The following is a 22,519-nucleotide window of genomic DNA, read 5'->3' as shown; positions in this document are numbered from 1 at the left end:
TGGCCGTACACCACTGGTGATCGTCGAGGGGACACTGAATAGTGCACGGTACATCCAAACCGTCATCGAACCCATCGTTCTACCATTCCTAGACCGTCAAGGGAACTTGCTGTTCCAACAGGACAATGCACGTCCGCATGTATCCCGTGCCACCCAACGTGCTCTAGAAGGTGTAAGTCAACTACCCTGGCCAGCAAGATCTCCGGATCTGTCCCCCATTGAGCATGTTTGGGACTGGATGAAGCGTCGTCTCACGCGGTCTGCACGTCCAGCACGAACGCTGGTCCAACTGAGGCGCCAGGTGGAAATGGCATGGCAAGCCGTTCCACAGGACTACATCCAGCATCTCTACGATCGTCTCCATGGGAGAATAGCAGCCTGCATTGCTGCGAAAGGTGGATATACACTGTACTAGTGCCGACATTGTGCATGCTCTGTTGCCTGTGTCTATGTGCCTGTGGTTCTGTCAGTGTGATCATGTGATGTATCTGACCCCAGGAATGTGTCAATAAAGTTTCCCCTTCCTGGGACAATGAATTCACGGTGTTCTTATTTCAATTTCGAGGAGTGTATTTGCTTAACTACAAGCTCTCTACCAGCTACAACCTATGCACTTAATACAACTCCATAATACTTCCTAACACCTTCTTCTCGTCGTAATCCATAATACGTTCTCTTATTATGGGTTGCACTGGTCCAGGTCTTTATCTTAGGTAGATCCTCTGCTGACATGCTAACTTCACTGCCAGCAGTTGATGGTTTGAGTGACACATTATCTGGGTATCCAATAATGCTGGCAACTGATGGGTTATGCATGGGGATCATATCAACCTGTACCGCATCAAAGACCGCCTGAAGATGACGCAATGAAGCGTTGAAACTGGTAGCGACAAGCGACAAAATAAACTAAAATCATAAGGACGGCTGTAGGTGTTTTTATTTTTTGTCACGAACTATATATGGTCTCTTTTTCCGAATCTGTACCCACTCCTCCTGGCAATCTACGCGGCAACTATGAACGAAAACGACAAAATCAGTGCAGGAATTGCCTCATTCTAAGCAGCTCTCCTCTAATAGGTGTTCAGCTAAACGTTTCATCAGTGACAATCCAGATACAGACTTCTGCAAGACAGTCCAGATAATCACAAGCAGCATCCGCTAACTGTTCATCTCCCTGCAGATCTGCAATCAGTCTGAACCATTTCGCCGGCCAAGGTGGCCGAGCGGTTCTAGGCGCTACACTCTGGAACCGCGCGAACGCTACGGTCGCAGGTTCGAATCCTGCTTCGGGCATGGATGTGTGTGATGTCCTTAGGGTAGTTAGGTTTAAGTAGTTCTACGTTCTAGGGGACTGATAACCTCAGAAGTTAATTCTCATAGTGCTCAGAGCTATTTGAACCATTTTGAACCATTTCAATTAGATACTGGTGCTTCAGTCATACTGATCATTCAGAAGACATAGAGCAATTGAGAAGTATTCAGTTACAAACATTACGCCTGTTACTCATGGTCTAGAATGGTGAAAGTATCCCTGTTCTTGTAACATGAAAATGGTTCAAATGGGTCTGAGCACTATGCGACTTAACTTCTGAGGTCATCAGTCCCCTAGAACTTAGAACTACTTAAACCAAACTAACCTAAGGACATCACACACATCCATGACCGAGGCAGGATTCGAACCTGCGACCGTAGCGGTCGCTCGGTTCCAGACTGTAGCGCCTTGAACCGCACGCCACTCCGGCCGGCTGTAACATGCACTTTACAGGAAAAATACAGAATTACATCAGTGATTTCCCAATACTTCTGTCACGATCTTGTCCCAATATTTTTGGCATGGTTGCTTTCGATTTATTTCGTTTAGATATTCACTACAATGTGCATTCGACTGATACGCAATTTATTCATACCAGTATTCACCAGTTGTGATAAAAATATGGACATTTATTAGGTGACACACTGGGACACGTTTAACTGCGCGTATCCGATACCTCACTCCATTCACGCGGATACTGCTTGTGAACTCAGTAGACTGCAACTAATCTGAGTTTTGAAACCTGTTTCAGCAAGTAGTGGACACTTCCCTTTGTTATCAAAAGGAAAAGATAACAAGAAAATTAGACTTCGCGGCAACTTTAAAGCTGCAGTTAACTCACGGATAGTGGTTGATTCCATCCCACTTCCACGATATGATCAGCTCATGGATCGCCTAGCAGGTGGACATTTCTTTCAAAAAACTAATTTAGCCGTTGGTTATTTTCGACTTCCCTGGATGAGGAACCAAAGATATGCGTAGCGTTATATGAATGCGTGGTATCTGTTGTTTCGGACATCACATGGAACACGCAGCTGTGATACATTATAAGGGAATTGAAGGTGGAGGGGGGGGGAGAAAGTGAAGGAAAGGTTCAAATGGTTCAAATGCCTCTGAGCACTATGGGACTTAACTTCTGAGGTCATCAGTCCTCTAGAACTAAGAACTACTTAAATCTAACTAACCTAAGGACATCACATACATCCATGCCCGAGGCAGGATTCGAACCTGCGGCCGTAGCGCTCGCGCGGTTCCAGACTGTAGCCACTAGAACCGCTCGGCCACCCCGGTCGGCGTGAAGGAAAGGGAAGGGACTGTTGATGTCAGCTGCATTGGAATTTTACGCGGAATCAGCGACGACGAGTGAAAATGTATTCCGGATTGGGATTCGAATCCGACATCGTTTGGTTACCAGGCAGTTGGGTTAACAACTACGCCACCTGGACACAGTGTTCGTCGCAACTGTGCGGACTAACTCGGCATGCCTCTCGGTCGATCCACTCTCCCATTCAGCGCCACCAATCCGCCGTCCTTTTCCATTTCCTCCGTTTGATATTACCGCGTCCACATTGCAGAAGGTGGATTCGTTATCCATCAAGGTTAATCAATTATATGAATGCGTGTCTGAAAGATCAGACACCACGTGGATAGGTGGCGCTGGGTGGGAATGTGAGTCGGCCGAGAGGCGTGCTGTGATAGTCTGCGCAGTTGCGATGAACACTGTCCGGTTGGCGCAGTGGTTAACAGAACTGCATAGTAAGAAGGAGATCCCGCATTCTCAGTCTGCCTTCGTCAGGGGTGAGGCGAGTACGCCTGTTTGCGTCCCGCCTATTGTACTGCTTGCGTTTGTTTAGTTCCGCATAGTGGTTTGTCTTAGAGTCCGACATCATCGACCATCATGGCGTTTTCTTACCGCCAAGCCTTTGGGTCATGAACGATCGAAGTCGTATGAGGTATAACGGTTTATACGCGACTAGCTACTTCTCCTGCCATAAGTTATTCTCGGAATTCATTGTTCGATCCTCAGTACTACTGGGCTCATACAGCAGGCGAATGAAGAGTTGTGCGCCGACGTTGTGCGGTGCCATGCTAACGGTCTCAAGTTCCGATACTCTGACAGACATATAGGGACTGTCGTCGTTGAACACGCTGGTTGAGAGTTTTCGAACTCCCTTTTGAGGTACCGTCGGAAGTTGTGGTGACCGTCCTCAATAGTGTCCGTCAGATTAAAACTACTGCGGAAACATGTGCCTTCCTAATTGGCGCTTACCGGCTGCAGGGCTGTCGTCATGGACGATGCCCGGGTAGGCCATGTCCGTTCTGAATGTCTCCAACGTAGACTGGTTCAGACGCCGATCGGAGAAGTCGCTCTCGCTGCGGCGCCCTCTGTGTTACTTCTATCTTACGCGTCCGAGACGGGGCTGCCTGCTGCGGCTCCTCTGAATCAGTCAGTACCGGCGCCGCCTCCTTTCGACGATGACGATGGACGTTTTGCCTGTCTCTCATACTGTGGTGTCACCGCCAGACACCACACTTGCTAGGTGGTAGCCTTTAAATCGGCCGCGGTCTGTTAGTACACGTCGGACTCGCGTGTCGCCACTATCAGTGATTGCAGACCGAGCGCCGCCACACGGCAGGTCTAGTCTAGAGAGACTACCTAGCACTCGCCCCAGTTGTACAGCCGACTTTGCTAGCGATGGTTCACTGTCTACATACGCTCTCATTTGCAGAGACGACAGTTTAGCATAGCCTTCAGCTACGTTATTTGCTACGACCTAGTAAGGCGCCATATTCAGTTACTATAAGTAATATCTTCAAGAGTGTATTCTGAACAGATAATATTGTGACTCATGTACTGTCAAGAGCAACGTTCATCATTAATTGATTAAAGTTAAGTATCAAACTAATTACGTCCGCTTTCTGAATTCTCATTCCTTGTCATGTTCCAGACCTCACGTCAGTATAGTTCTTCCCTCCTCACGCCAGCCTGCGTGAGCTAAAACGCGTGCATTTCGCCCTCCACTCGTAACACGGTGTTGGCTCTTCTGCCAACACAAAACATACAGTGCTACCAGAAGCAGTACCAACGAAACATGTTTTGTAAACCATCGTCGCCAGTCTTGTAAAGGCCTCGTCGCTATTGCTTTGGGAGCTAAGTTGCTACTCTTGTTACGGTAGGAGGAGTCTGTGAGTTAGTGAAGCGGCTGCTGATGCAGTACACCGCTAAAACAATTTCTCCCTGCCAATATTACACAGCAAGGCCCCAGGGTCAAGTAACAAGAGAAAAAACTGTTCAAATGTGCGTGAATTCTTAAGGGACCAAACTGGTGAGGTCATCGGTCCCTAGACTAACACACCACTTCAACTAACTTATGCTAAGAACAACACCACATACCCAAGCCCGAGGGAGGACTCGAACCTCCGGCGGGAGGGGCCGCGCAATCCGTGACATGGCGCCTCTAACTGCGCGGCCATTCCACGCGGCGGGATAGGAGAACGAGCGTGTTATAACACTCCAACAAATTGGTAACAAAATCACACAAATGAGTTAAAAAGGTTTACTTATCTTTGTGACTTGTCGAATAGGGAAGTCTGCAGCACTGCATGTAATATGACACAAAAGGAGGAGGAGGAGGAGATTAGTGTTTAACGTCCCGTCGACAACGAGGTCATTAGAGACGGAGCGCAAGCTCGGGTGAGGGAAGGATGGGGAAGGAAATCGGCCGTGCCCTTTCAAAGGAACCATCCCGGCATTTGCCTGAAGCGATTTAGGGAAATCACGGAAAACCTAAATCAGGATGGCCGGAGACGGGATTGAACCGTCGTCCTCCCGAATGCGAGTCCAGTGTGCTAACCACTGCACCACCTCGCTCGGTATGTCACAAAAGAGGCCCTCAATGGCTAAGCGCAAATAATCGTAGGTAAACTTCACACAACATAGCAAATGCAATTATAACAACCGCCTCTTCAATTATAAGAGTTCACGAAACAACGTCCCGTGTGTAAGTCAAAAAAAAAAAAAAAAATGATTCAAATGGCTCTGTGCACTATGGGACCTAACTGCTGAGGTCATCAGTCCCCTAGAACTTAGAAATACTTAAACCTAACTAACCTAAGGATATCACACGCATCCATGCCCGAGGCTGGCTTCGAACCTGCGACCGTAGCGGTCGCGCGGTTCCAGACTGTAGCGCCTAGAACCGCTCGGCCACTCCGTCCGGCTGTGTAAGTCAGTCCTGGTCGACGATCTATAACCAAGTGGGTGAGAGATGGTCTTCTGTTTTCCGAGCAGGCTTCTGTCCGTTGTCGTACAGTCATTGGTGGATTGTACTCGGGCGCCAATTGGCCGGGACGAAGTCGATATCTTCATCCTCAGCGCCGCCCGTGGCGCTGTTGGAACTCGTGCAAGTGGCGAGTCTATATGACACTGGCACCAGCTCGCATGTTTGCGCCTGTAGTGATTTTGCCCTGCGTGTGTCTTGTTCGGACGACACAGCGCCACGACAATCAGCAAACGCAAGCCGTCTGTCCTGATCACATGGTTGTTGATTTCGGAGCTGTACCGACCTCTGCTTTTCTGTCGTCTGGTCACATGTGGGTTGACAACCTCCCACCATCTGACACGCAAAAGCATGTTAGGTAGCAACAGCCGCCTAGGAAACGGAAGAGACAACAACATACCCCTTCTGATGACTGCCTCCATCGGATGTGTGCACAGGTTTAGGACTGTCCTAGTGATGATGCCTTGAGATCCGACGCCCTGGCATCATACGACGCAACGTCCCTCCCCTCCTCCGTCTCCCGTCACCATCCACCTTCCCCATATGCGCCTGATGCGGTTGCCTCCATTTTGTGCCTCACGCTACCTGTGGATGCGCCCCTGATACTGTTCTACTGAACCGGCCTGTGAGAAATCTGTTTCCTGAGCGGAGGACGTCGATGCTGCGGATGGAAGTTCTGGAGGTATACAGAACGATGGAACCTCCTTGGTGGGGTTGGCTCACTTACAATCACAGTGATGTGCCCTTCCACGGGGGCCCAACAGGTAATTTCCTGTGCTTCCACTATGTTTGCATCACCCATCCTCCTGGCGATGGCAGTTTTTCAAACCTACCGTATAGCCATGGTCGATATGAATACCATTCTCTCACGTGACAAACTGGTTTTACTCCATGAAATGCTGTATGTTGCGGCCATTCACGTTTCCCTCCTTCAGGGGGTACATGTTGCAACCTTTTGTGCTCCCCATGGATTTACGGCACACGTCTCCCATACTCCGTCTACAGGTAGTGGCATGGCGATCCTCCATCATGACGGTATCTATGCTGATACAGTTTCCAATCCCCCTGATGCCAGAAGTATGCCTTTCCCGTTTAGTGGCGTCAGGATCATCAACATCTCTGTGCCATCAGGTTCAGGTCGCTGCCGCGAATGTTTCATTTTCTTCTCTGAGGCAGTTACACCTCTCTTCCAGGGTCACAAGGATCGTGAGACGAACTTCAACCCCACCCAGGCGCTCAACGAACGACTGCCGCCTCACTCTCTGTGCGCGGCGCTAGCGGCATTTCTCCAGCACCTCAACCTTGTGGACTCTTGGGAGCAAGTTCATAGTGACCGTCCGGGGCTTATGCATTTCACTAGCCATTCCTCTAGTCGTCTCGACCGTGTTTATATCTCCCGCGATATTGACGGTGGTGTTCAGGCTGCTCAAATCCGGCCCATTGCGTTCTCTGATCATGACGCATATATCTGTGACATTAATCTCTGCCGCCAAAGCGTGTGGCATGGTCAGGGACTGTGGAAACTGAACGCGAATCATCTTACCTCACCCGACTGCCGGCGGGCAGCTTGTCGTCGATGCCGTGATGCATATCAGTTTACCCTGTCATGGTGCGTCCTCTGGGCAAAGCCTGCCCCCCACAAGGCCTTGATTGGTTACGGAATTAAGGTCACGGCGTGGTGGCGGCGAACTCATGACCTCTACTTCACCATTCTCCGAGAATGTACTGTGATGGTGTATTCGCCAGAGCGTCAGGCGATGGTGCATCGTGCTAAGGCACAGCTCGCGTCCCTCTATCTACGTCACTTTGAAGGATCTACGTTCAGAGCGTGCACACACGATGGATTAGCGCAGGAGCGGCTGTCTATGTGCCATGCGACAGTATAACGGTACCATCATCAGAGGACTTTGAATAATTTTCTTATGAGTGATGATGGGCAGCGCTTAGATACCCCACGCGATATATGGTATACCCTTCATGGACATTATTTTATGCTGTACTCAGCACAACATGACCACCCTGCCAACACTACGGTGGTCTCCCAAATCTCATTTGGTTCAATTCCTGGTGATGCACTGATGGATCTGCTTGCCGACATCATGCTATCCAGGAGGGTTCTACAAACAAGTCACCAGGCCTGACGGCCTCCCACTAGAGTTTTACTGACGTTTCGTCCCCTTGTGGCACTGGTATGGACAGAAATTTGCCGGGATCTTATGTCGCCTCTCGTGCAGATCCTAGACAGCTTCCTTGACGGTCTCCTCATTTCCATCCACAATCCTCAGGGTACATCACGGATATGCAATTACCGCACCCTGACGTTACTGAACAGCGACACGAAGATATTTACGTGGCTGTTGGCTGCAAGGCTTAAACGGACGGCCCAGTACGTGGTTTCCGCTGATCACACTTCTTTGAGAGGTGCCAATAACATCCTCATTGCCCTCTGTCGCCATCGTAACTTACTGGTTCTTGCTCACTTTCGTCAGGTGCCTGGAATTTTGGCAGCTCTTGGCGTCAACCAGGCTTTAGATCGGTTCGATCACGACTACCTGAAATGGGTGCACCGCCATATGGGGTACCCTGATACTACCGTTGACGTCGTGATACGTCTCATTCGTGGAGTTACGTCGCGTGTACTCTACAATGGCCGTCTCACTCCACGTATCTCGATGCGTCGTTCGGTGCTTCAAGGCACGCTTTCGTCATGGCACCGTTTCTCTGTGGCCTCTGTCAACACCTGTCTGGGATTTCTCACCGTGCCCATGTATCCAGCTGTGCTGATTATGCGGGTGATGTCGTCACCATTTTTCGAAGCGATGCTGAGATCTGGGAATCACTGGCATGGGTTACCAACTAAGGCGAAGCTTCTGGTAGCTGCTTTAACGTCCGAAAATCGAGCGCCATGGCTGTAGGTGCGTGACTTACTGCGGACAGCACTGCCCCACTGCGTCTAGCTGCTACTATCCGGTGCTTAAGACTCGATTTCACAAGTGATCTACGGCGCATCAATGCCCCCAACTGCCGGCGCCTACTGTCCCAACTACGAGATGGGCTCCTAGATCACCGTTTACGAGCACTCGATCTTCTGCAGCGAACGCAATACGTAAATATATATTTGGCGTCACGTGTCCACCACGTGACACAGTCGCTTCCTATTCTGCCGTCCATGGCCCGCCGCATGCTAAGTGCACTGGGTTCATATGCACACATCAAAAAACGTTTTGCACCACCCCGGTTCCCAGAACTCCTAAGATAGACGTTGACTGTGGATATTCTATCACAGTTACAGTCCCTTTGACTGTCCAGAGATGTCACTAAACCCGGCCAAAGATGTAAACTACCATGCATGAGCAGCGCCTATTTGGCAGAGGGGGTCGGACAGCCGATCAGTTCCAGTCATTCCATCAGGAAGGAGGTACACGTCCCGTATTGTCTGGAGTTCAACCGTGCCTAGACGGTCAATACCGTGGTTCGATCGCGTCCGCATTGTTACTTTGGGCCAGGAATGGCTCTCAACAAGGGAAGTGTCCAGGCGTCACGGAGTGAACCAAATCGATGTTGTTCGGACATGGAGGAGATACAGAGAGACAGGAACTGTCGATGACATGTCTCGCTCAGACCACCGAAGGGCTACTACTGGAGTGTATAACCGCTACCTGCGGATTATGGCACGGAGAAACACTGACAGCAACGCCACCGTGTTGAATAATTCTGTTCGTGCAGCCACAGGACGTCGTGTTACGACTCAAACTGTGCGCAATAGGCTGCATGGTGCGCAACTTCACTCCCGACGTCCAAGGGGAGGTCCCTCTTTGCGACCACGGCACCATGCAGCGCGGTACAGATGGGCATAACAACATGCCGAATGGAAAGCTCAGGATTGGCATCACGTTCTCTTCAACAACGAGTGTCGCATATGCCTTCGACTAGACAGTTGTCGGAGACGTGTTTGGAGGCAACGTGGTCATAGTAAACGCCTTAGACACACTGTCCAGCGAGTGCAGCAAGGTGGAGGTTCCCTGATGTTTTGGGGTGGCATTATGTGTGGCCGAGGTACGCCGCTGGTGGTCATGGAAGGCGCCGTAACGGCTGTGCGGTACGTGAATACCATCCTCCGACTGATAGTGCAACCATATTGGCAACAACTGGTGAGGCATTCGTCTTCATGGACGACAATTCACGCCCCCATCGTGCACATCTTGTGAACGACTTCCTTCAGGATAACGATATCGCTCGACTCTCCAGATATGAACCCTATCGAACATGCCTGAGCCGAGCGGTCTGAGGCGCTGCAGGCATGGACTGCGCGGCTGATCCCGGCGGAGGTTCGAGTCCTCCCTCGGGCGTGGGTGTGTGTGTTTGTCCTTAGGATAATTTAGGTTACGTAGTGTGTAAGCTTAGGGACTGATGACCTGGACCGAGTGAGGTGGCGCAGTGGTTAGACACTGGACTCTCATTCGGGAGGACAACGGTTCAATCCCGCGTCCGACCATCCTGATTTAGGTTTTCCGTGATTTCCCTAAATCGCTCCAGGCAAATGCCGGGATGGTTCCTTTGAAAGGGCACGGCCGACTTCCTTCCCCGTCCTTCCCTAATCCGATGAGACCGATGACCTTGCTGTCTGGTCTCCTTCTCCAAAACAACCCAACCCAACTGATGATCTTAGCAGTTAAATTCCGTAAGATTTAAAACACATTTGAACATTTTTTTAACATACTTGGGATAGATTGAAAAGAGCTGTTTATGGACGACGTGACTCACAGGCCACTCTGAGGGATCTACGCCGAATCACCATTGAGGAGAGGGACAATCTGGACCAACAGTGCCTTAATGAACTTGTGGATAGTATGCTACGACGAATACAGGCATGCATCGATGCAACAGGACGAGCTACTGGGTATTAGAGGTACTGGTGTGTACAGCAACCTGTACCACTACCTCTAAAGGTGTCGCTGTATGGTGGTACAACATGCAATGTGTTGTTTTCATGAGCAATAAAAAGGGTGGGAATGATGTTTATGTTGATCTCTATTCCAATTTTCTGTACTGTTTCCGGAACTCTCAGAACGGAGGTGATGCAAAACTTTTTTTGATGTGTGTATTTGCCACAGCTTGTTGTTCAAGATAAGGTTCGAGACCCTCACCCTCCCACGGTGCAAGTGCGGTTTAACTCTCGGTCATGTCCGTGACAGAGCGATAGTCCTTTTAAAATGGTGCTGTGGCACCGTTGTCCTACGTACCTTATCAGCCTGTTGCTAGAGGCCCGTGCACCACGCTCTCTCCCTTATATAGCTTTCGGACGTCCCGCCACCCTTCTATTATTTTCGCAATATTTTTTCCTGCGATGTTGCCAAACCGCTTGATATCCACGAAGGTGATCTGTGGCTTCCTTAAGCAGCACAGTCACCGAAACTGGTTGAGTGGAAGCATCCCCACGTCGACTGGCAGTTGGTGTGTGCCTCTTATCTCGCCACTGACATCTAGACTGCGTGGTACCTTACGATCAATGGGAAGCAAATACGCCGGTCATGCCTTCACGAGATTCAACTTGCAGACACCCTGTTGTCTATTACCTGTGATGTTCTGGACACGGATGAACATCGTCTAGCCGGCCGTTGTGGCCGAGCGGTTCTAGGCGTTTCAGTCTGGAACCGCGCTGCTGCTACGGTAGCAGGTTCGAATCCTGCCTCGGTCATGGATGTGTGTGATGTCCTTAGATTAGTTAGGTCTAAGCAGTTCTAAGTCTAGTGGACTGAGGACCTCAGATGTTAAGTACTACAGTTCAAATGGCTCTGAGCCCTATGGGACTTAACATCGGGGGTTATCAATCCCCTAGAACTTAGAACTACTTAAATCTAACTAACCTAAGGACATCACATACATCCATGCCCGAGGCAGGATTCGAACCTGCGACCGTTCCGATCGCACGGTTCCAGACTGAAGCGCCTAGAACCGCTCGGCCACACCGGCCGGATAAGTACTATAGTGCTTAGAGCCATTTGAACCATTTTTGAACATCATGTGGTGTACGGATCGGCGATAGGTGACTGGTTCTTGGTGCGACAGATGCTGGCCCTATTTACATATGCGACACCTCATCAGATACCTTCCCACTGTTCCTCTTTTTGGATTCAGCGTACTTCTGACAAACGAAGGCGAACTTCGTAAAGTGGGTTCGTGCACATTCAGTTCACTAGTTGTTTGCTGGCAGTGAGAAAAGCGTCCTTGATTTTTGGCCCTTCCTTAATGAATGACATTGTGCAGTTGTCCTTAATCAGAAATTCAGACAATTGTTCTCCAGTTTCATTTTTAGAGTTTTGCTTAATCCACCCCTGAGCTCGGGTGTACCTGTTATAGGGCGTTGATTCACGCCTTTTCCGCTCTTAGAACCGGTGCATTCCTTAGTCATCGGAATGTTGCTCTCCGAAAAAATTCGCGTCGATAGTCTCACTGAGTCTGGCGACTTGCCGCGCCCTCCATGCGATGTCGGTTTCCTCCCATTGTCGGAGTTCTTCATAAAAATTTTAAAAAAGGGAAATAAATAAATAAATCCTTGGTGTTCTTTGTACCTTTATTCCAAATTTCTTACGCTTTCCCTATTTCCTGGGGGTGTGAACGGAATATGGTGGCGAGGCTTAGGGTTGTTACCCTTGCCCGCTTTGCCACCACCCCAACCTTTCGGCGCCACGAATGTTACTTTAAAAAAAATGGTTAACGAATAAAAATCCGTGTCGTCACACGTTTCCACGTCGCCGCTGATTCCGCGTAAAATCCTGACGCATCTGACATCGATAATCCCTTTCCTTTCCTTTCCTTTCTCCCCGTCCACCTTCAGTTTACATAAAATGTATGGTGCTTAACATTCACATCGTCTTGTATTACCAACGCCTTCCTTTTGGAAGCGCCTTTGCTCCTCCGTTATTTCAACGCTGTGTTAAACAACTGATGTCGAAAGAGCTGCCTGTTCAAATTATTTAGGTGACATCATTGTATCTGGACGAACAGAGGAAAAGCATCTCAAAAACGTGTAATCTCTTTTTCAAGTTTTACTTACGCAGGAGTCAAGTCTGATTTACAAGAATGTTCATTATTCAATACTGAAATTGAGTGTTAGGAACATTTCATTGATGCCCACGGCACTCGTCCCTGGTTTAAGCATTTAGAGGCCATACAGAGATTACTGTGCGCAAGTCTTTTTTTTTGGAGGGGGGGGAGGGGGAGGAGATACGTAGTATCGACGGCATGCTCACTGACTAACACCCGGCTTGCCTCGCGCCACTCACAGCTAAGGGGAGGTGGCTTTACTGAACATTCTGCCAGTGAATCGCCGGACGAGCGCAATCTTCCGTTGCTTGCTGGCTCCGATGGGTGGCACCATACATACACGCCACCATAGTATGCTAAATTGACGTGACATCGCTGCTTGCGATTCTGATTGTCTGGCGCATCTTTCTTAGCTGCTGCACTCAGAGCTCCTCACGTGCGATTCAGTGAGATCGCAGAAATATCAACATTAACACGGACGATGACAGTGGGAAAATTCATCGTTGTCGCCCGACGCTATTAAAAATTACTACGTGTCAGTAACTTATCTGAGTGTATCAGTATTCAACAATACTTGTTACTATCAAGAACATTACTCTCACTGTATATACAGGTTGATTATAATTAAAGTACCAATTTCAAAACGATGCAAAAAAAGAACAAATTCTCAGAATGACGTCAAATTTAAACGGATTATTGTCGAAGAAGAGGGAAATATTATAGATATAAAATAAATTTTAACGAAAATTGTACAATAACCCCATCCACCACGGCAAAGTGGTACCACGTCGGATGGAAAAAATCGGCTTTTATATGTTCCGATGCTAAAATCGAATGAAAAGGAGCAATGTAATCTGTTTTAATTGTTCTGAGGCCAAATACGGCATGTAGAAGGCGACCTCTGGGAATATCTGTTCTGGAGAAATGTAGAAACACAAGAGACAATAATGACTCAATGACTTCTCATGGAAGACAGATTAAGAAGTGTCTAAACATCGTTTAGAGCACTTATAAACTTAGAGAAAGCTTTTGAAAATCTTGGCTGGAATACTCCCTTTGGGATTCTGAAGGTAGTAGTGGTGAAGTGCAGGGACCGAAAGGCTATTTACAACTTTTATAGAAACCAGATGACATTATAATAGTTGAGGGGCGTGAAACGTAATCAGTGTTTGAGAAGGGAGTGAAACTGGGTATAGTCTATTACCGATATCATTCAATTCGTACAATCAGCTAGCAATAAAGGAAACCAAAGAAAAATTTGGAGTTGGAATTGAAGTTCAGGGAACTTAGAGGTTTGGCGATGACATTGTAATACTGTCAGAGACATTAGAGGACTTGGAAAAAAGTTGGAAAGAATGGACAGCGTATTCAAAGGAGAATATCAGATGAACATCAACAAAAGTAAAACAAAATGTGGGGAAGCAAGCTGACGCTAGTGAAGCGAGGAAAATATTCTGTATTCCCAGTCGCTCGGCCAAGGTAAATCCATCAGAGCATCTGACGTATGTTGTGGGCCGCCAACAAAGAGATTCAACCATATTGTTATATAAAGTAAAATGTTTAAATATTATTTCAATAGTTGGTCAGGTTATATAAGACTATAAAAAGCTTAAATATTGTGATCTCAACATGGTTCACTAATTAGTTACTTAAAAACTCCAGTTTTCGTAGAATTCTAAGAGATGAGGAGTATTAACGATAGAAAGTTCTACTTTTAGAATCAGAAGCAGTTTATCATAAAAACACATGATACAGCTTTCCTCGAAATTACCTCTCATAATTTTTGAATTATTCCACTACTTCAAAATATTGGAAGCACGTTATATTAAAGATACAGAGCTCAACTTCTGGAATTAAGTTCAGTTTATCATAGAAACATATGGTAGAAATTTCTTTGAAGATTATCTCATCTACTTTTTGAAATGTTAAGAAAAACGCTTTTCAGTACCTTACTTTTGTAAAACGAGTTAGACTAATCCTCGTTAATAAGCTACAAAGCCAAGATGACAGCAGTATATTCGTTATACGTAATAAGGAAGCTATACCAAGTTTCAAGATAATATTGTAAAATTTAAAAGGCAAAGAATTAAGACAGAGATAGTTCAGAGGCCACCATTTACCGTCAGTTCCGTTTGAAAAACTCTGGAGTTCAAATTTTGAGAGCTATCGGGCAAAGGATTTTACGGAACATAAAGTACAGCGATACTTATAGAAAAGTCAGGATCGTTGTTAGTTTTCAGCTAACAACGATACATATAATTTTGCCGTTCTCACTGGGCACATGTCGGTAACGAGATATCTCCACCTGCGGAGGTTATTCGATCGTTGTCAGTCGTATGGGAGTGCGCTGCACTCTGCTGGGAATCTGTTTGCGTCCACCTATGCCTTGGATGGCGTTAATATTGGCTGACATTACTGTGTTTCGGTCGAATGATATATCGCGTATGACTGGTGAAATTGTGTAAAAGTGAACTGAACTTATATTACGAATTTTCCTGGAAAACCCGTGTTTCGTTCTCCATCTTCTGTTTCGTATGCTGCCCACTACATTATAGAAAAACGCTTGGCAGGTGACCCAAATTATTCTCCACTTTTAAGCCGAGCAATTAATTTTTCGTAAATGTGAATAAACGGTAGAAATCGTCTCTGAACTGTTTAGAGCACCGAGTACGATTGAATAGCTGTAATGATTTTTGTACTTATTTTTGTATGTGAGAAATATTGATAATAATGTACTGTTTCGTTCAACGACAGTAGATATTTATTATCATAGTGGTCCCTGACTCATTTGCATTACTCTTAGAGAGTCAGAACATTTTATTTCAGTTTATACGAGCTGAAAAGTGAACCTGTAGAATGAAGACTACGTACAGTACGTTCTACAATGCTCTCTGGCTGTACGCACAAATAATTTTCAGTCCCTTGTAAAAAGATATGGTATCTAAAACATTTCAACCTACAAAATAAGAGAGGAAATACTATATATTTTACCCTCCGCTGCACAAAAGATAATGGAATGTTGTCGAATTAAATCAGGCAGTGCTGAGGGAATTAGATGACGAAGCAAGACACTAAAGGTACTAGCTGAGTTTTGTTGTTTGGGTGGTAAAACAACTGATAACAGTCTAAGTAGAGAGGATATACAATGTAGACTGCCAACGGTAATAAAAACGTTTCGGAAGAAGAGGAATTTGTTAACATCGAATACAGATTTATATGTTAAGAAGTGTTTTTTAAAGATATTTGTCTGGAGTGTAGCCTTGACTCAGAGTGAAACGTGAATGATAAACTATTAAGAAGAGAGTAGAAGCTTTCGAAATTTGGTACTACAGAGGAATGCTAACGATAAGATGAGTAGATCGTGTAAGTAATCAGAACGTACTGAACAGAATTAGGGAGACAAGAAGTTTGTGGCACAACTGGACTGAAAGAAGGGATCGGTTTATAGGACTCATTCTGAGACATCAAGGGATACCCTGTTTAGTAATAGAGAGAAATGCTGGGGATAATAATTGTAGAGGGGGGCTGAGAGATTAATACAATAACCAGTTTCAAAAGGGTAGGTTTGCAGTAGTTATTTCGGGATAAAGGGGCATCCACATGATAAAGTAGCATGGAGAGCTGCGTTAAAGCAGTCTTCAGACTGAAGAACATAACGACAATGTGGAAAGTGCAAGTAATGTAGCAGGGAGTGCTATGGCCAGAAAATGGGGTGACATCAACACTTTTCATCCGGTGTCAGCTTTCTGTGTCAAATTACAGCTCAGGCAATCGTTCTTCTTATATTCAAGGTCACCTCTTCCTCCCTCCCCTCCCCCTCCAGGGTCCTCTCATCCGCTTCCCTGTTCCACCCTTTCCCAGTGTCATCATGCTGTTAGCCAATAGCCTTGGGGCTCAACTGCTCTCAGGCAATTTGCTCTGTTTTCCCATCATTTGAGGTCCATGCTCTGTGGAGAGAGAATCTTAATTTGGTCAATCGGCAAGTTGTCTATAAAACTGGGAGGAAACTAGTAAAAATTGATAACTTGACAGGATAGGCCAAAATGCAGATGTGTAAATTTGTCCATTCTTTTGGAAAAATACATGTACACAGCAGATGTAAATAATTAGCAAACTGACGTTAACTATAGGTCTTCACGTTTCAGCACTTACCATTTGTTATAACAAATTAATTGCAACTTGTCCCTTTTTGAGCACCCGCCTTTGGGTGGCGCCTGCATCTACACAGCACACATATATTTTAAATCTGAGCACCACAGACTCGAGAATCTGTAATCAACTCACCTCGTCATTTAGCAGTCATTTGAACTCTGAAGTGAAGGTATCAGGGTGATATAACACATTAATTCAAGCTCCTCCTTTTTTGAGCAGTTGCACTTGTAGAGTGCAGTGAATAGGTAACATTCTTTTGTAAGTAATGGCAATGGTACTGTAAAATTATTAATGGTTTATAATAATAAAATTTTTATTAGCAGTAACTTAAACTATATTTTGTTTGGACTTTAAAATATGACTTACGTACAAATACATAAAACAGTGAAGTTTTATACTTTTCTGAATAATAATGTTCAACAATCTTTTTTGTGCTTTAAAAGATGCATTATACGCATATGTTTCGCAACGATCTTTTTTTTTTACTCTGACGATGAATATATGCATTTTTTGTGAATTAGTACTAACAAGTATGGAGATAAATTTACACTAAAAGAAGCAAAATATTTATATAAAAAAACAGTTCTCATCGATTCGTGATACAGTTCAATTTTTCTCTGTATATACAGTTCACAGTCTTTTCATATAATACTAGCAATGCATGGGAAACGGGTGGACTAACGGCAGCAGATGAAGAAAAACAAAACTCACATATACACATCTACATATAGTGTGCAGTTGTGTACAGAGTACACACAATATACATGCGCACATAGTGCGTGGTCATACACACTCATCCACGTACACGCACAAAAATGATGAATGATTCATCCACCTGTTCCTCACATAAAACCACTTTTTTCAAATAAATATGCATCCACACACATAAGCACTCCAACGAACGGTGTGAGAACGGGAGGACTCCGATCCAGTCCTCACAGATGAAGTACTTGTTGTCATGACACAACAGACCTACATTCAGCTGCAGTGCAGGTGTACCTCATGACCTCATGATCGAAGAACTACCTGGTGCACCAGATGTGGAGAAGCGTCTGCACCACGTGCAGGCATCCTTTGTTATCTTCAGTTGTGAGAGCCTTTGGGGGTGCGTGATGCGACCCATACCCCACCTTTGGGTGGTACCTGCATCTACAAGGCACACATATATTTTAAATCTGAGCACCACAAACTCGAGAATCTGTAATCAGTTCACCTTGTCTTGTTTTGAGATGTTATGCCGTAAGGATTATTGGTCACATCTCTAGATGTGTCAAATGAATCAAGGTTGTAACTAATCACTTCAAATAAATTGCAGCTTTTCACCCAGTACACGAAACTGTCTGTATCTGTATAATGTAATTTGGGGTTAACGAAGTTTGTCTTCATAAACTTATAGAGGAATCTGTACATGTGGAGTTTGGGCAGGCCCAGAATACACATACCGATATAAACAAACTTCGTGAACTGCACTGAAATCTTAGCCATCTCCTCAATGACTAGTCCTTTATTGGCGACACTGGTGCGTTAAAAATTTGGCCTGTTAGTGTAATCTTTTGCGCCATAACGTCATTCCCAACGATAATCTAAATGAATTTCGCAGGTTTTTTCTAAAATTTTTCATTTTTTGTCAAAAACGGAATTATACATTAATAAGAAAAATCCTTTAAAGGTCACAAATCATGAGAGCCGTCTTTTCGGTATTTACATCCTTCTACCAGCAAAACTGCTGCACGGAGGTAGTGCAGTTGATTCTTTTTTATCCCCAAACTGAGGCCTCTATAGTGCAGAACACGTTTATTTCTTATTGCCCAGTGTTGTCATCAACTTGGGGACAGAACAATTCCATGGGATTAGGTGCTCTGGACATAATGGGAAATCATTGTGTGAATCATGAAAATGGGCAGGATATACCTTAAAACCGTCATATGGCCTGCTCTCCTCCTCACTCACATGCTGGTTGTTTGCCTTGGTATACTGGAACACACAACGGCAAGGTCCCCAGTGAACACCCCTTTCGAAAAACAGCAGCATTTCAAAATCAGTCAACAGTTTGATGCTGAAACATGTTCTTTTTGACATTGAGTCCCACAAATGCCCTGATGTGATATAATAGAAGCAGCGGCCAGGGTGTGCATGTCCATGCATAGACTTTGGAATTTCTCAGAATTGTCTGTGTGCAGGCGTATGTCAGTATACTTATACAATCTAGCATATTTCTTTAAATTAAGGATTTTGAACTCCTGCCAAACATTCACTGCATGTTCCTAATCTGTGTCCGTTATGGCAGTGCTTGTGAGTTTACAGACGAATGTAGTTTTCTGGAGTATCTCCTTTGAATCCAGGTATTTGTAAAGAAAGACCCCCTTCGTTGTCACAAGCTAAAACTTTGAACCACCGGAATATGCAGCTCTGGTGACAAGCATATCCTTCTGGTGCACTGTCTCAGCAAGTTTGCGAAGAGCTGCTTATATTCAATATTATGAATCCTAGAAGTGGAGCGTTATTCATGGTGTGATTCACTTGGAAAATGAGACAATGTTTTCAACATCGTTGGGTATGACACTGACCTTATCATTTTTCTAGCCAAAATCAACCAAGTGCTCAACAAGTAAGTCAGCTTCATACCCACTCAAACTGTGGAGGAAGTTCGCATTTCAACTTGCATGCATTGTGAGCCGCACTATGGATCTCCCTATTAGATGAAAATGGTCTCTACCTTGAGTGCCCCTTTTCTATCCAGCGACAACCCACAAATGTGGTAGTGAACAGACATCTTGTGTAAGGCATTGTTCTCCCACGAGTTGGTTATGGGAATACTTTTGCAATAAATTATTTCAACATTCTGTGGGAGACTTTTGACCTCAGAGAGAAACTACGTCACGGAATTACCTCAGAGGTACGATGCAAATTGACTGAGAGTAGAGTCATATGAGCATACAACTTAATACGCTACCCAAATATGGCACTTGTTCTGTGAAGAAGATGTAAAGGGCAGTGGGACCACCTTCACAATACATCACAGGAGGAAGTAAGCACTCAAAGTCAGCGTACACGATGAAGGGGCATCACTACTTGTGATGGGCTTCTTAAACAGTAAGAACTTGTCTGCCTTGACAGGCATTCCCACTCACACTGGTTCCCAGCTAGAGCAATTAGTCAGATGCCTTTCTGAGCGCTGTTGGTAAAAGAGTTGACGCTTCTACAGCAAAAATGCCTTGCACTTTTTTTTACTCAGTTTGGCTGAAAGTAGGTAGTATGTGTTTTTTATCGGAACCGCGCGACTGCTACGGTCGCAGGTTCGAATCCTGCCTCGGGCATGGATGTGTGTGATGTCCTTAGGTTAGTTAGGTTTTAGTAGTTCTAAGTTCTAGGGGACTGATGACCACAGATGTTAAGTCCCATAGTGCTCAGAGCCATTTGAACCATTTTTTTGTTTTGTTTTTTATCCAGACATAATGTTGCTTCTCACCCTCGGTGAATAACAAGAAATACTTTTGTTTGGGTTGCTGACTGGCTACTTTGGAGAAGCAGAGAAGTCCGTCTGCTTTAAGCTTTACCTTTTCCTGCAGTGTGTGCTATTTTTCGGGCTTCCTTTTATCTATATCCAGCCCATACACATGAACTGAATAATCAGGATTCTGCCTCTATAACGGTGGTACTCCTTTGGTTCTGATAAGGAATGATATGCTGTTGAAGACACAATGCGTACAGATATTAGATGTTCTGTATGTATGCTTTTAAATGCATGTTTCAGGTCATTTCTGTCACAAGCCAGAAGTGACCATGAAAAGCAATATTCATCACCCTCATCTAGATTCTGGGCATGAATACATATTTTTTTAGCGTTAGTATCTTCTGGAAGAGGGATTGAATTGGACACCCCCATTAACTGCACACACATCGAGGTGGAGTACGCAGCTGATCTCTGTACTAGAACCTCTTTATTGGATTTGAAGAAATGGCCGAGTATGACATTCTTGGTACAAGATCTGAAGTACTCTGCAATTTAGTCACTCCACAGTATCACATCATTTTTAATCAAAAACTTTGATTATGTTCAGTTCCTCAGAATAACTGCTTTCTTAAGGGGTACATTATCTCACAGCACATATCTACCTTGCACATAATGGCGGGATACTGTGGGTCATTGACGATTTTGGGGAGCTCCCTTTCCAAGGCAGCTAGACAGATCTTGAGAAAAGTGGTAGGGCATCCGTAGCCCACATAAGTGTTGTAAATACCAGCTTGTAAGGTCATGTACCAAAAATCTCTGACAACTGCTGAGTATTTCAGTGTGGCTGCACAAATTACCTAGCAATCTGTAACAGAGCAGGCCATTTGGCTGCTGCTAGGTAATGACTGATGCCAGTGGAGATATGATCCAGCACATGACAGACCACTCTGTGGTGAAAGTATCATTGTAAACGGATCTGCTCATGGCGAATGTGTCGAAATCGAGAGACGTTGCTGGGGTGATGAATGCCTCAAAGATTGGTCCAATCATGGTGTCAGAAGAACTCTGCAAGCTGTCAGTGGGCATGCTCGGTGCATAATCGACAGATGGTCTGGGGTGACGAATGCATCATAGTTGATGGTTGGGTGTCGTCGTAGTGTTGCTACTGTAAGTGTAAGCCTGGCTCTAGAAGGTTCCAATACTCTAGAAAGGAAGAAGCGAGATTGATATGTCTCCTGTAACACACATAGTAGAGATATGCATTCGTTAATACTTACACTAAGGTCGACTGCTGTCACTTCTAACATCGTACAGACGAGGCATCTAAATTTATATATTACATCCTTGATGAATAGCATGTACAATATAAAAGAGGTATAGGAGAAACTGAATAAACAAATATAAAAATTTTTACAAGACAATATCATTTATTGGTAACCAAACTTAGAAGCATTTGTGCATTATCTGAAACACTAACATAACCAATATTGTTAACACCATAAATTTGTTTCAGTCTTCGAACTGACAGGCTGCTGTACTCTTTGGGTTTTCGAAATGACGCTCTCTTGAAGGTGTCATGCAGTCACAACACCTTCACAGCCTTTGATGTAAACTACGCTGTTTATATCCTCATAGTTTCATAGATTCGTGATCATAGACTTTTGTACGAAATTCGCTCAGCATCCCGGCCTTTGCCATGATGGAATTGCATCAACTATTCAGTGCTCTGTGGAGTTTTGGCACACTTTACGGTACTAAAGGGTTTGGACAAAGCGACAACTGTGGAAAACCTCGTTAATACTCATTCAGCGTGGGAGAATGCGGCAAATGTAGCATACTTCAACACAAATTGTCCATGCTTGTCATATAACTTCTGTGCACCTGTAATGGTGTTTGCAATCTGATGTATCATTGTGAATTATTTTTCAATGTGACACAAAAAAAGCACTCCGTCTTCAGGCCACAAGTGGCCCATCGGGACCATCCGACCGCCGTATCATCCCCAGTTGAGGATGCGGATAGGAGGGACGTGTGGTCAGCACACCGCTCTCCCGGTCGTTATGATGGTTTGCGTTGACTGGAGCCGCTACTATTCGGTTGAGCAGCTCCTCAATTGGCATCACGAGGCTGAGTGCACCCCGAAAAATTGGCAACAGCGCATGGCGGCTGGATGGTCACCCATCTAAGTGCCGACCACGCCTGACAGTGCTTAACTTCGGTGATCTCACGGGATCCGGTGTATCCACTGCGGCAAGGCAATACCTGTACATTTAT

At 45.4% G+C, this 22,519-nt stretch overlaps 1 non-coding gene across 1 annotated transcript; it reads right to left on the bottom strand.

Annotated features, from left to right (window-relative positions):
• Positions 1–5,110: 5,110 nt before the first annotated feature.
• Trnaa-cgc (transfer RNA alanine (anticodon CGC)) lies at positions 5,111–5,183 on the bottom strand. Its single transcript has one exon. It is a non-coding gene; the product is annotated as a tRNA-Ala (tRNA).
• Positions 5,184–22,519: the final 17,336 nt, after the last annotated feature.

The sequence above is a fragment of the Schistocerca cancellata genome, chromosome 4, assembly GCF_023864275.1.
Source record: "Schistocerca cancellata isolate TAMUIC-IGC-003103 chromosome 4, iqSchCanc2.1, whole genome shotgun sequence".
NCBI classification, from domain to species: Eukaryota; Metazoa; Arthropoda; class Insecta; order Orthoptera; family Acrididae; genus Schistocerca; species Schistocerca cancellata.
Note: the sequence above shows the minus strand (reverse complement) of the source record. Positions and strands in the feature narration are given on the sequence as shown.